The sequence below is a fragment of the Apis laboriosa genome, unplaced genomic scaffold, assembly GCF_014066325.1.
Source record: "Apis laboriosa isolate Shangri-la unplaced genomic scaffold, ASM1406632v1 scaffold18_cov149, whole genome shotgun sequence".
Taxonomy (NCBI): domain Eukaryota; kingdom Metazoa; phylum Arthropoda; class Insecta; order Hymenoptera; family Apidae; genus Apis; species Apis laboriosa.
This window is the reverse complement of record NW_025222233.1, coordinates 383376-396548: the sequence shown is the minus strand read 5'-3', so window position 1 is coordinate 396548 and position 13173 is coordinate 383376. Positions and strand designations below refer to the sequence as shown.

The following is a 13173-nucleotide window of genomic DNA, read 5'->3' as shown; positions in this document are numbered from 1 at the left end:
ATGTTCTGTGCAAAGTTTCGTTAAAATTAGAATTTTCAAGTTAAGTGAATTTCCCTGTTATAAATTAATTTTCGAATACTTTTATGAATTGTCATATATATATATACATGTATATATAATTATTTCGATTCTGTATTTCGACACAGAATTGTTTTTTGACATTTTATTTTATTTTCAATTATTAAATCGTAAAATAAGAAACGTGTGTATGAAAAGTTACGTCGAAAATGAATGTAAAACCCGAGGCTAGGAATACTATAAAATTCTACTATTATAAGTTTTACTGTCGAATATTATGTATTTGCGAATTCGATCGTGTAAATATTTTGCGTTCCTGTTTTTCAATACAGAATTGTTGATCGAATGAATTTTATTTTATTTTTATTCTATATTTTATCATTGTATTGCTGTGAAAAAAATATTTATCGAAAATTGACTATAATTCAATTCAGCTATATAATTTTCACTGTCTGACAAATATATATAATTTCAAATATCCATTCTCCCTCAAGAATTCCATTTCGCACGAATATATATCTGTATATTCCAATACAGAAATTCTTCGGCACATATCTTTTATCTTTTTAATATCTACTATGAGATAAAACGGCAAATACCACAAAAATCGAATCGAAGATAAAAGATATTCTCAGTCAAAGAATCAATCTACGAATTTCGATGTCTTTTCGTCATTTGCAAAAAAGAAAAGAAAAGAGAGAAAGAAAATTTTCAATTTACATTTTAATTCGCCTGTAATTAAACGCGTAATTCCTCTTCACCTGTTGCTGCAGTTTCGATCTCTAGAGAGGGGCAGAAATAGGAGAAAGAAGAAGCACATATACTATATATATGTATATATATATATACACACACACACACACAACACACACACACACATACGTGTAGCGCAAGGAAAAAATTAGTCACGTGCCTGTTATGTATGCGTAGCAACGATTTCTAGTGTATTCTGCCAATTTCTGAGTAAATGAGTAAAGGAAGTCGTGACGATTTTAAATACAAGATTCTCTTAAATGAAACTAGTACGTGACCGGATTCCAGTTTCTTCCCACTCTGCAAACGTATAATTCTATACCCGTGCCATTTGAAACGTGGCTGTCACGTAAAATTGGAATTCTGGTTACGGGATTTTCGTACTGCTATCCCCACCTTGTTATTATACAAGAGATAGATACGCATGCGCATTCCAATTTTCTCTAACGTATTATTAAATCGAGTGGAACAGTAGTAAGAACGAATCTATATAATATATTTAGATTAACATTGGGTTTATTTCTTATTTCTTATATCTCGATAAATGTTATCACGATCGAATTACGATCATTATTATTATTATTACTAACAGCGAGAAATATTTCGATGGAATATTGAATAGATGTTATATTTTTTTTTATACAGTTTCTAATTCTCTAAAGAAAATAATTGTAGTAAAAAAAATAACTATTATTTATATATTAATTATTTACAAAAAGATGCATTAAATGTTGGACATATTAAATCCTGTTGAAAACTAATTAAAAATTTCGAATAATTAGTTACTTTAAATAATTATTTATTGAAAATGTTGTTTGAATAAATTGATTCGCTCTTCGTATAATGTTACAAATAGCTTATTTGCTATTTGATTATTATTCTGTTTCAAACAATAAATTATTGAAATAACTTATCGATGTAACTTTATTCAATTATTAAATTTTGCCTATCTATGGATTCCATTTGCATCAATCATTACACATTTGAAACCGATGGAATAATAGTGAATCGTCTCATTGTTTTGTAACATATTGATCAATATTTTACAGCGTTCGTTTACGATACGTTCTTTTCTATCGAACAATCGAAAATCTTTATTTTTAACATTACGTTCATCGAATATTTATCATAGACATAATAGAGATTTTCGAAATTAGAAGCAAATGAATTCGGATATATATTTGTCTCATGAAAAGTCAGCATGAAAAGAGAAAAATTATAAATTATAATTTTTCTTATGAAATTTGAATATCTAATAAATATATTGTTAATATTTTTTATTTTTTTTTGTAGAATTCATTCGATATTATTTAATGAAATGTTTAGTGAAAATTAGGAGAAATCAGAAATTAATTTCGGAATAAAGAAAAATTTATTATAAATTATTATAAAACGGTGGATATAAATTTTTATAGAAATATATAAAAGAGAATTGTAGAAACGAAACGAAAATTTGTGCACATACTAATGACAATAGTCATGTTGAACATATGTGAATACCTGAAAATTCTTCTCCACGCACACAGTGCAGGATAGGGAATGATGCTTAGGTTGAAAACTTTCGATATTTACTCCCAAGAGTATTTTCCACAAATTGATATCATTTTGAGAGTGACTTTCATCTTCAACATAGTAAGGACAACAAATAAACCGACTCTGAATTATTTTAAAAAATTTTCTCAAATATATCCTGAAACTGTGTCCATTCCATGCCACACCGAAGTCTTATAATTTATTGAAAATTTAAATCAAGAAGAAAACTAATAAAAAAAAAAAAGACAAACCTCAATTCTTTTTTTCAAAGAAAATATTTTCTCGATTTAAATTTCTAAATTATTGATTCTAAATTATTAGAAATTTAAATCAAGAAGAAAACTACTAAAAAAAAAAAAAAACTTCAATTTCTCCTCTCAAAAAAAATCTTAATTTAAATTTAAGAAAAAAAAATCTTCTCAACTTAAATTTTTGAATTACTAAAAACTAAAAACTATTAAAAAAAAAAAAAAAAAAACAAACTTCAATTTCTTCTCTCAAAAAAAATCTTGATTTAAATTTTAAAAAAAATATCTTTTCGACTTAAATTTCTAAATTAATAATTCTAAATTATTAAAAATTTAAATAAAAAAAAAACTACTATAAAACAAACCTCAATTCTTCTCAAAAAAAAAATCTTCTCAATATAAATTTCTGAATTACCAATTATTAAAAATTATTAAAAATTTAAATCAAAAAGAAAACTAAAGAAAACTAAAGAAAACAAACCTCAATTCCTCCTCTCAAAATTCATTCCTCAAAATAACTGCATACCGTGCCTTCTTAAAACAAGTGTGGACGCGGCTTTACGTCTAAGTACAGGCCACTTTACGATTCGATATCATTTCGAGCATAAGACGTGCAGGTACAGGACGTGGGCTCGCGAGGGGAAAAATCGATCGAGGTCGAGGAACAAGGAATTCCCGAAAGGGGATTTTCTTCTGCTCCACCGAGCTCATCTTCTCCCCTCTCCCTTCTTCTACCTGTCTGTCTCTCCCTTCTCTTCTTCTCGTTAGTACAATTATTCTCTCTCTTTCTTTCTTCTCTCTCTCTCTCTCTCTCTTCTCTCATGCCCGCATTTCAGAAAGAATAAAAAACAAAAAAAAAAGGAAAATGGAGAAAAAAAGTTTGTGTGTGTATGTGTGTGTATCAAGGGATCGTTTCGATGATTAAGATAGACTGTTCTTTTTTTTTTCAGCTCGGCTGAAAAAAAAATGAATCTTTCATAGGATACGCTTCACCACTAATCGTAATGATGTTCGATCGGTGGTTTCGGTGATGTGTCGTCGAATGCGCTCGATGACACGTTTTTTCCTCCTGTATTAATATTGAAAGACATAATATATGTACCGGGTTAAACATTTTGCATCGCGGAAAGAGGATAAATTATTTTTTTTTTTCTGTCGAGTTTTTTAGATTGGAAAATGGAATATATATATATATATCCATAGGAAAGGCAATTTCTCTTCTTTTCGATCGAGATAAAAGAGAATCGCAAAATTGAGAAGAAATAAATTTTTTAAGAAAGCTTGATTATTTTTTTCAAGATCATGGCTTCATGGCAGAAAAACTCTTGATTTCACGCAAGATTTAATTTTGTTGGGAAAAAACAAGAGAAATAGAGGAATATTAGGGAAAGGGTAGTTGTAGAATAGTTTAGAATAGTTTTTAGTCTCGATAAAAAAAGTGGCACAGTTTTAAGGTTAAGAAGAAATGGCAGAAATGGATAAATTTTTACGGTATTTAAGAAAGATTGGAATAATCGAAAGGATAATTATTTTTTCAAAGTCGCCTTTTCATAAAAGAAATTCTAAAGATTTTACGTAAGATTTAATTTTCTTTTAAGGGAAAAAATGGGATGATATGGAATGTATAGGGAAAGGATAATTGTAGGATAGTTTTCAGTTTTTAGTTTAAAAGATAAAAGAGAGGAAGAAATGAATAAATTTTTTTGTTATTTTGAAATTGTTGAAATATCGGAATAAATTTATTAAAATAAATTAATAAATTTTCTTTCCATATAAAATTTTCTTTCCATCCAGATAAAAAGTTGGAAAAAAATCAGAGATCACAGGAACACTTGAACATGTATCGAAATTGTGATATTATACATTCCATACTTGTAAATTAAAGATAAACAGACGCGTGCACGATACACGATTTTCTGGTTATTAAACTTCAAAGTTGTTATAAATATATGATTTTATAGATATGACTCGTGGCACGTGTAATTTTCGCGTGTAACGAAAGAGAAAATTTTGTAAAATGATGGAATTCGAAAATAATGCATTTAATTCGATTCAAAATTGATTATAAAATTTAAATGGTTGGAATTATTTTAATTCGTCATCGTTTTAATATCAAAAACACGTGTCATACATTGTGCTTAATTTTCGATTACATTAATGATAATGATAACAAAGATAATAATAATAAAATTACATATAGAATTTAATCAAATTTTTTTTTCAATTAACATACGTTTCCACATATACATTATGAGATATTTATCACACATAACCTCAATTCATCACATTATGTGTTGCTATATCCTTTTATCATTTCATCCTAAAAACCATATTAAATCCACGAAATTAACATATAATATAAAATATTTTACACAAATATAACCACATAATTATCGAAATGTTCGCGCGATATTCCAATATATTTATCATCTCATCCTCGAATCCGTATCAAATCCAATTAACATATAACATAAAATATTTAGCACAAATATCGCGCGTAACCTCAACGGATAATTATCGAAACGTTCGCGCGATATTCCAATATATTTATCATCTCATCCTCGAATCCATATCAAATCCACGAAATTAACGTATAACTTAAAATATTTAACACAAATATCGCACATAACCTCAAAAATTATTGAAACGTTTTCATGATTCCGAAATATTAACGACAACATCCTTTTGTTATCTCAAATCAAATTATAACTTGTGTACAACTTGAAATAACATATTCATAACTTCAAAAAATAATTATCGACAACATCCTTTCTATCATTTTATCCTCAAAATCATATCAATTACAATGAAATTAATATTGTACAATATACGATGTTCAACACAAGTTTCAAATATTAATCACAACATTCTTTTTATCATTTCATTCCCAAATTCAAATTAACTTGTATAACATAAATTTAGCACAAGTATAGCTCATAACTTCAAAAATTATCGAAACATTTTCACGATTCTTCCAAAATAATCACAAAATATTAATCATCCTTTTTATCATTACATTCTCAAATCTACATCAAATTAACATGTACAACTTGAAATATTTAGCACAAATATCGTTCATACCTCAAAAAATAATTATCGAAACGTTTCTTACGATTCTTTTCTCAAAATATTAATAATCGCGACATCCTTCTATCGTTTCATCTTCAAATCCACAACGAATAAAATATTTAGCACGAATATACAAGCATAACCTCAACGCATTAATTATCGAAACGTTCGAGCGGAAAAAAATATCAATTGTGCATAGCATCGCCTTTTACCATTTCATCCACGAATCCACACGAAACTTTACGACGAAGTAAACCTCTCGATCATCGCGACGTCGATCCGAACGAAATATTTTTCATAAAGATACACATTTATCTCTCTCTCTCTCTCTTGCGCGCGCATGTTAACTCGGTCAAACGTTATAGCGCTATATTATTGTACGTGGTATATTTTCGTGTCGAACGCGAACTAGGACAGGCGTTATACGTCACCGATTTTCATAATGATATCGCAATTAACTCCGATCTCTCTTTTCCTAACTATATACAAGTATCTCTCTCTCCCTCTTTCTCATCGCTCCCTGGAGAAGACGCTCGGTCGGTTGTCGTTATTATTTCAGATGTATATTTATCCACGACGACGTTTTCTTTGACACACCTCCTCCTCCAGCCTTGTATAATAATACACCTTCATCTCCCATACTCCCGCCCCCTCCCCTCTCCTTGCCCTTTCTCCTTTTCGCCTCGAAACCGGATAACCGAAGGAAAAATAATCAATCATCCTCGACATCTCGCAATTTTCTCCTTTCGATCATTCCCCCCCCTCCCCTTCTCCTTTTGCTCGACTCGTGTTGTTCCCACGCGGGGGAATACCCGTGAAACAAACTTGCTTCCAAGGAATTAATCCTCCCTCCCTCTCTCCCTCTCCCTCTCTCTCTCTCTCTCTCTCTCTCTCTCTCTCTCTCTCTCTCTCTTTGATTTGGTTTGGAAGATAGCGTAAAGGAATGGAAAGTGGCATAATGGAAGATCGGGGAAAATCGATCATTTCTTCTTCTTCTTCTTCTTCGTGAAAATTAATCGATCGAAATTATTGATTAGAGAGAGAGAGAGAGAGAAAGAGTTTGAGGAGAGTTGGCTGGATGTTGGTCCAGGTTTTTACACCGTATTAAACCATATTTTCAGGAAAGTATTATAGGATACTGTTATATGTAAGGCAGAGTGTTACGATACTTTGAAAACCACACGGTTATGATCGTCGAGCAGGATGAAATATTTAATCGGTGTATTTCGAATTATTGAAAGATTCTGTGGCGAAGATGATTTTTCAATTCAAGGAAGAATTAAATGTGCAAGTGTGTGTTATTAGTTTTGAGAAATATGATGGATTATGTTGGCAGTATTGAAAATATTAATTGGGAATAAAGATAAGATGTGATGGAATGAAATTTTTTTATCTAAAAATAAAAATTTAATAATATAATTTTGAATATCACGATGATTTTTTTCTCTTTTGAAATTAAAAAGTTATTATGATTAAAATATATGGAATTTGATGATACAACTTTGTTGTTAAGATCGTTTAGTTTTTTTTTTTTAAATTGGATGTTTTTAAGGTAAATGGTACGTTTATCTAAAAATTTACAATTTTGCAGTTGCGTCATTCTTTACTCGGGAAAGCAAAACGTGTGTACAAGAAATGATATATATCATATGTGGGATCCATGCCAACCATTGATTCGCTACTCGAAAACAATGAAAAAAGTTCGCATAAACACGAGTCTTATTTGACCTTGTTTACGAAACGTAGCAAATTTCTTGTTCTATTATTTGAAACCTTCATAGGGAATGATTCAATTCTTCTTTTGTTTATCTACAAAATTTTCATTTCCATCATTTGAAATCTTCACAGGGGATGATTCGATTATCAATCGACTTTTGGACGAAAAATTTTCAAATAAATTTCCATTCCATCCGTTTGAAATTTTCAGAGAGGATGATTCGATTAATTATCGATTTTTGGGCAAGAAATTCTCATTCCATTGTTTAAATTCTTTACAGGGAATGATTCGATTATCAATCGATTTTTAGACGAAAGATTTCCAAATAAATTCTCGTTTTGAAATTTTTACAAGGAATGATTCGATTATCAATTTTTCGAAAGATAAATTTCCAAGTAAATTTTCATTCCATCATTTGAAATTTTCACAGAAAATTTTTGGACGAAAGATTTCCAAGTAAATTCTCATTCTAAATAAATTCTCGTTTTGAAATTTTTACAAGTAATGATTCGATTATCAATCGATTTTCGAAAGATAAATTTCCAAGTAAATTTTCATTCCATCATTTGAAATTTTCACAGAGGATGATTCGATTATCAATCTACATATCGATAAAAAATCCCAACTAAAATCTTCACAAGAGATAATTCGATCATCAATCGATTTTCGAAGAATAAATTTCCAAGTAAATTTTCATTCCATCATTTGAAATTTTCACAGAGATTTTCACATGATTCGATTATCAATCTACATATCGACAAAAAATCCCCAACTAAAATCTTCACAAGAGATAATTCGATCATCAATCGACTTCTGGACGAAAAACTTTCTAAATTTTCATTCCATCATTAAAAAACTTCACAAAAGATGATTCGATTTTTCATTCGATACTTTCTGACTCCTTCCTAAAAACTCTCTCAATTCTTCCTGAAAGCGTTTTCAAAAAAATTGGATCATCATCGAGATCCGTTCCTTCTTCTTCTTCTTTTTTTTTTTCCTCAACACATTAAATTGAAAATCACACGTCCTTTGTCACGTTTAAGGGAAATCCGTCGATTTACACACAATTCGTATGCGCAGAGATCGGGTCGCAATTACAGTATAGCGTGGAGCTAGGTTGAATCCAGTTTCGACTCCGGCTTTCCCAATGGTACGCTCGAACCTAATTCTCGGCTCGTCCAGCGCCCGTGTAGGACCTTAACTGTACTATCAGACCGACGTTTATCGTCACCCATTAAAGAAACAATTGGGTCGTTGCTCGCCATCTATCGCATCGCGAATACCACTACTATTTCGAGCTATTTGCAAAATCGAGAAAAAAGTTTGCCACCATTGTTCGTTTAGTTTATCGACTTTTCCTTAAAAAAAAAAAAAAAAAAAAAAAAAAAAAAAAAAANAAAAAAAAAAAAAAAAAAAAAAAAAAAAAAAAATACCATTCGACGAGTACAAACTAATAAAAAAAAAAACCAATTAGACAGTATACATTTCTTCTCTGATAAACATCTAATTTGTAGAACGGAATAGAAGAAGAGAAAATGAGAACGATTTATTCTAATGCTTGCTTTCATTCTTTTTTTTTTTTTTTTTTTCAAAAGGGAAAAGATGTTTAACGGCGATTAAAGTAGCGGTGAAAATACGCACGTTATACACTCTGAATAAACGTGGCTAACTACGTGAGTCAAAGCGAAAGAAAGAAGAAAAGTAGTAGTACTGCTTTAATTCTTTTTTTATTTTTATTTTTTTTTTCAGCCTTTTGAGGAAGAAATGTTTAATATATAAATATAAAGTTGGCTCGGTGTGAAAATGTGCATTATACATTCCAAACAAATAAAAAAAAAAGTCCTGCTGTAAGAAGAAGAAGAAGAAGAAAAGGAAAAGAAGAAAGAATGGAGACAATGTATCCAAATATTGGCTCCAAAAGACAATCCTTCCTCCACGATCTCTATCCGTTTCACGACAATTTTACTCACAATCTTTCTCAATAAGTCTGAAATCTCCTCTCTCCTCCCCCCTTCAAAAAAGAGAAAGAAAAAAAACAGAAGGAAAAAAAAAAGGAAGAAAAGTTTCAATCACGGAAGCAATTTAGATATTACTTACGTGGAGAGTGGTTCTCTGCTGTCTGAAGAGAACTGACGAACAAGTGGAAGAGGGGTAAGAGTGAAAAAAATAAGACGTGAAAGGTAGTGTGCTCGTCTGAAAGAAGAAAGAACGAGCAGAGAAGGGAGGGCAAAAAAGAAGGCGAAGAAAGAGAGAGAGAGAGAGAGATGGGGACGAGGATAGAAAGCCGCATAAATGAAAACGCCTGTGAAAACATAAGGCATTCCAACCGAGGAAGAAATAGGCACCGGAAGAAAAAACGAATGGATCCTATGTTTTAGCCCTCTTCAACAGCTAAATACCCGCCATTTCGATGCCAAAGATGCACTTTTCGAATTCTTCGAAACGATATTACACAGTCGGTATTATACAGGATTATCGGAGGAAATCTTTCGACTCTTCCTTCGATATCTTCGTCGCTCTATAAATATCCATTATTTCGACGCGGAGATGTATTTTTCAAAGAAGAATCTTTTTCAGAAAAAAAAATTCTGGAATCTTCGAAACGACCGAGATCACCAGAAGAAATCTCTCGATTTTTCCTTTGCTGTCTTCTTGATTCTATAGACACTTATCATTTCGCATTTTGCAGAGATGTATTTTTCAAAGAAGAATCTTCTTCGAAAAAATTCTCGAACCTTCAAAACGACCGGGATCACAGCAAGAAATCTTTCGATTTTTCCTTTCCTCTTCATGATTCTGTAGACACTTATCATTTCGAGATGTATTTTTCAAAGAAGGATCTTTTTCGAAAAAATTCTCGAATCTTCGAAATATTTCGATCCGACTAGAATTACCAAACGAAATTTTTGCGAATCTATAGAATTAGAATTAGTAAGAATTCCAAGAAATTGTATCGTTGAATGCAGGAAAAATGACAATAGTTAATTTCTATATCTTTAAAAAAAAATAAGAATGCAATTGGCAAATTCAATTATTATTCCCTTAACTCCTCGATTAACTTCCTCTCAAATCGTTCGAATGGTAAAACAGAATACGACAGAAATCGAGACGTGTATCGTGTGTTAATATAAGTGAATTTCGATTTCAATTTTATTCCAATCTTCTTTTCCTCTTTCTTTATTTCCCTATTATTTTATTATTTATCGTTCGTATTCCCTGGTCGCACGTTGACAATTTACTCGGGAGCGTTAAAGGAGGTACGAATATTATTTCGACGACGAACGACGAGTTTTCCAATACTCAATCGGTAAGGAGGAAAAGATTGAAAGACACGTAGAAATGAAGATACGTGGGATGGGAAAAAGAAATCTCGAGTGGAAGCGTGCGAGACAAGAGTAATGTCGCCCTGTCCCGTTAACGTCCTCCCCTCCACTTGAAATATTTTCTACCGTTGTTGCGGTTCGACAGCGGAATGTGTCGATAAGCTACGATTTAACTAGCTTCCGATTCCAACGTTTCATTCTGTGCTAATTTAAGCAGAAATTAAAATGTGACGTGAAAAATGTCGAAATTATACTAAAACGTCTTTCTCTTATATTTATTTAAACTCCACATTTATATTCTAATTCTATTAATATATTTGTCAAAGTACGAAAGATCTCGTGATTGATCTCTTGATTTGATTCGAGTAATCTTTTAAAGTCTAAAAAAAAAACATCAATTTGAAACGAAGCAAAGGAGAAAAGCGTACTGAAAGGATATATATATTCATTCTTGAGAGAAATATTTTTATTCCACACAAGTCTACTACAATTTAAATGTTAATAAAAAAATTTGATTTAAAAGAGAAAAATGGACACTCAAGTGTGTTAATTTGAGAGGAAGAGACAAACTAAGAAATTGGTTGGACAAATTTGGAGAAATGGTAAATGCAATTCCCGTGTTTCAGCTAGTGACATTAACTGTACAAGATCTAATTGTAAATATCCAATTAGAACGAGTGCAGAGCACTGGACTAATAAATTAAACTTCAAGAAGAAAAATGAAGAGGTTAGGAGAGAAGAAAGAAAACGATCTTATTGCTGCTGGATGATTTTCTGTAATTTCGACGTTCGAAATTGTCTATATTAACCTCTCACGATCATGCCTATCTGACACGTGCACAGCAAGTAATACAAAATGCACAAGCCTGAATGAGGCATGGGCAAGGTCACGTTAAAAATGTAACGTGGTTGGTTTGTGTATCGTACCATGTTTTAAAATTGATCGTACTGACCAAAGTTTTTAAAACATTTGATACGCCATTAAAAAATTGCATTTTCACAAAAATATAAAACGTTTTCTTTCATTTCTTACTTCTATATTTTTTATTCTATTCTTGTTAAAAAAAATTATAATATTTTTGGATATTTTTTTATTTTTACAAATATTATATTCGTAAATTATTTTTGAGAGGCTGAAATAAATAAATTTTGAGAGGACAAAGCTACCTCAGCCTGTCAAACTTTAATTAATTATTCATAACTTAATAAATAAGACTAGATTGACATTTTTGTACACGAAATTTTGTCTTTGTTTCGATTCTCCAGAAAATATTCCACGAATGTATCAACACTTTGTAGATATATTTACGTGTGATATGTGTGTATTATTTACACTCTTGCTTAAAAGTTTAGAATTACCACGTTTCACGGAATCGTTTTATAAGAATTTAAAAAAGAAGAAATAAGATTATAATTTAGTACAGAAAATTTATTTGCGCAAAGTAGTTATACTTTTGATATTTGTGACATTGATTTCGAATTAATAGCAAAATCAATAAAATATTTAATCGATATTTCTCTTCTTTTCTTCTTTTTCTTTTTTTAACGATTCGAAAATTAAAATTAAACTTGATTAAAATATTATTTAATCGTATATTTTCGTTTATATTTTTTGATTAAATCTACATTCTAAATATGTATGACGCGAACAAAATTTTTTTTTTTTTTTTTTTTTTATCGAAAACTATAACTATAACGGCGTAAAACACACGGGAAAGCTTCTACAGGTGTACGATGCTGTGTAATCTTATCACGTTGTTCTCCATTTTACTCCGGTTACCGTCACCCACGGCTTTGCCTGCACTTCTGCCTACGAGCAATGGGCGACTCTCTCCCTCCCTTTCCCTCCTCCTCCTCCCCTTCTCTCGCCATTCAACCGAGCAGTCTGGCTTTAAACATTCAACCAGTCTGTCAATCTATCATCCCTGCGGCAGAATTTCGCCACCTAGTTGCTCAATTGTTTGATATCGCCACGCTGAATCACCGATCATGCCCCGGCTTACTTCTGTTGTCGCTTTTATATAATTTGATTTTTTTATTACATTTTTTTTATCGTGCTACGATTTCATATTATTATTATTATTGATATTATTATTATTATTATTATTATTATTATTATGGTTAAAGCAGGTAAAAATTTATTTTCGCACTTTAAGAGTCTATTATTTCAATGAAAAGTAAATGTAATTAAGCCATTTTTATTCTTTTGCATTATTCTTTGAGTATTTAAATTTCTGGCAATCTGGAATAGTTAAAAAAAGTTTTTTTGAAATGAATGAATGGAATTGAGGAAATTTTTTATTTCAATTGAATTTGTTTTTTGTGAAAGAATGTTAAATAAATGTTTAAATTTTGACATTTATTTTTAAAAGACAAACAATCGTATTCTAATCTTACATCGATAATCAACAATATTCACAATATTATTAAATTTCCAATCTTCGAAATTTTTTGATTACCTTGATGCAATTCGAATTCGACGAATTTTTTGACGAAAAAAAAAAAAAAAAAA

The 13173-nt window shown here is 30.6% G+C and overlaps 1 protein-coding gene and 1 long non-coding RNA gene across 4 annotated transcripts in view; one reads left to right on the top strand and one right to left on the bottom strand.

Annotated features, from left to right (window-relative positions):
• The window catches only part of LOC122712042, a 45987-nt gene that overhangs the window by 6061 nt on the left and 26753 nt on the right, over positions 1-13173 (bottom strand). The gene's annotated exons all lie outside the window — the stretch shown is intronic.
• The window catches only part of LOC122712039 (lachesin-like), a 78140-nt gene that overhangs the window by 38901 nt on the left and 26066 nt on the right, over positions 1-13173 (top strand). The gene's annotated exons all lie outside the window — the stretch shown is intronic.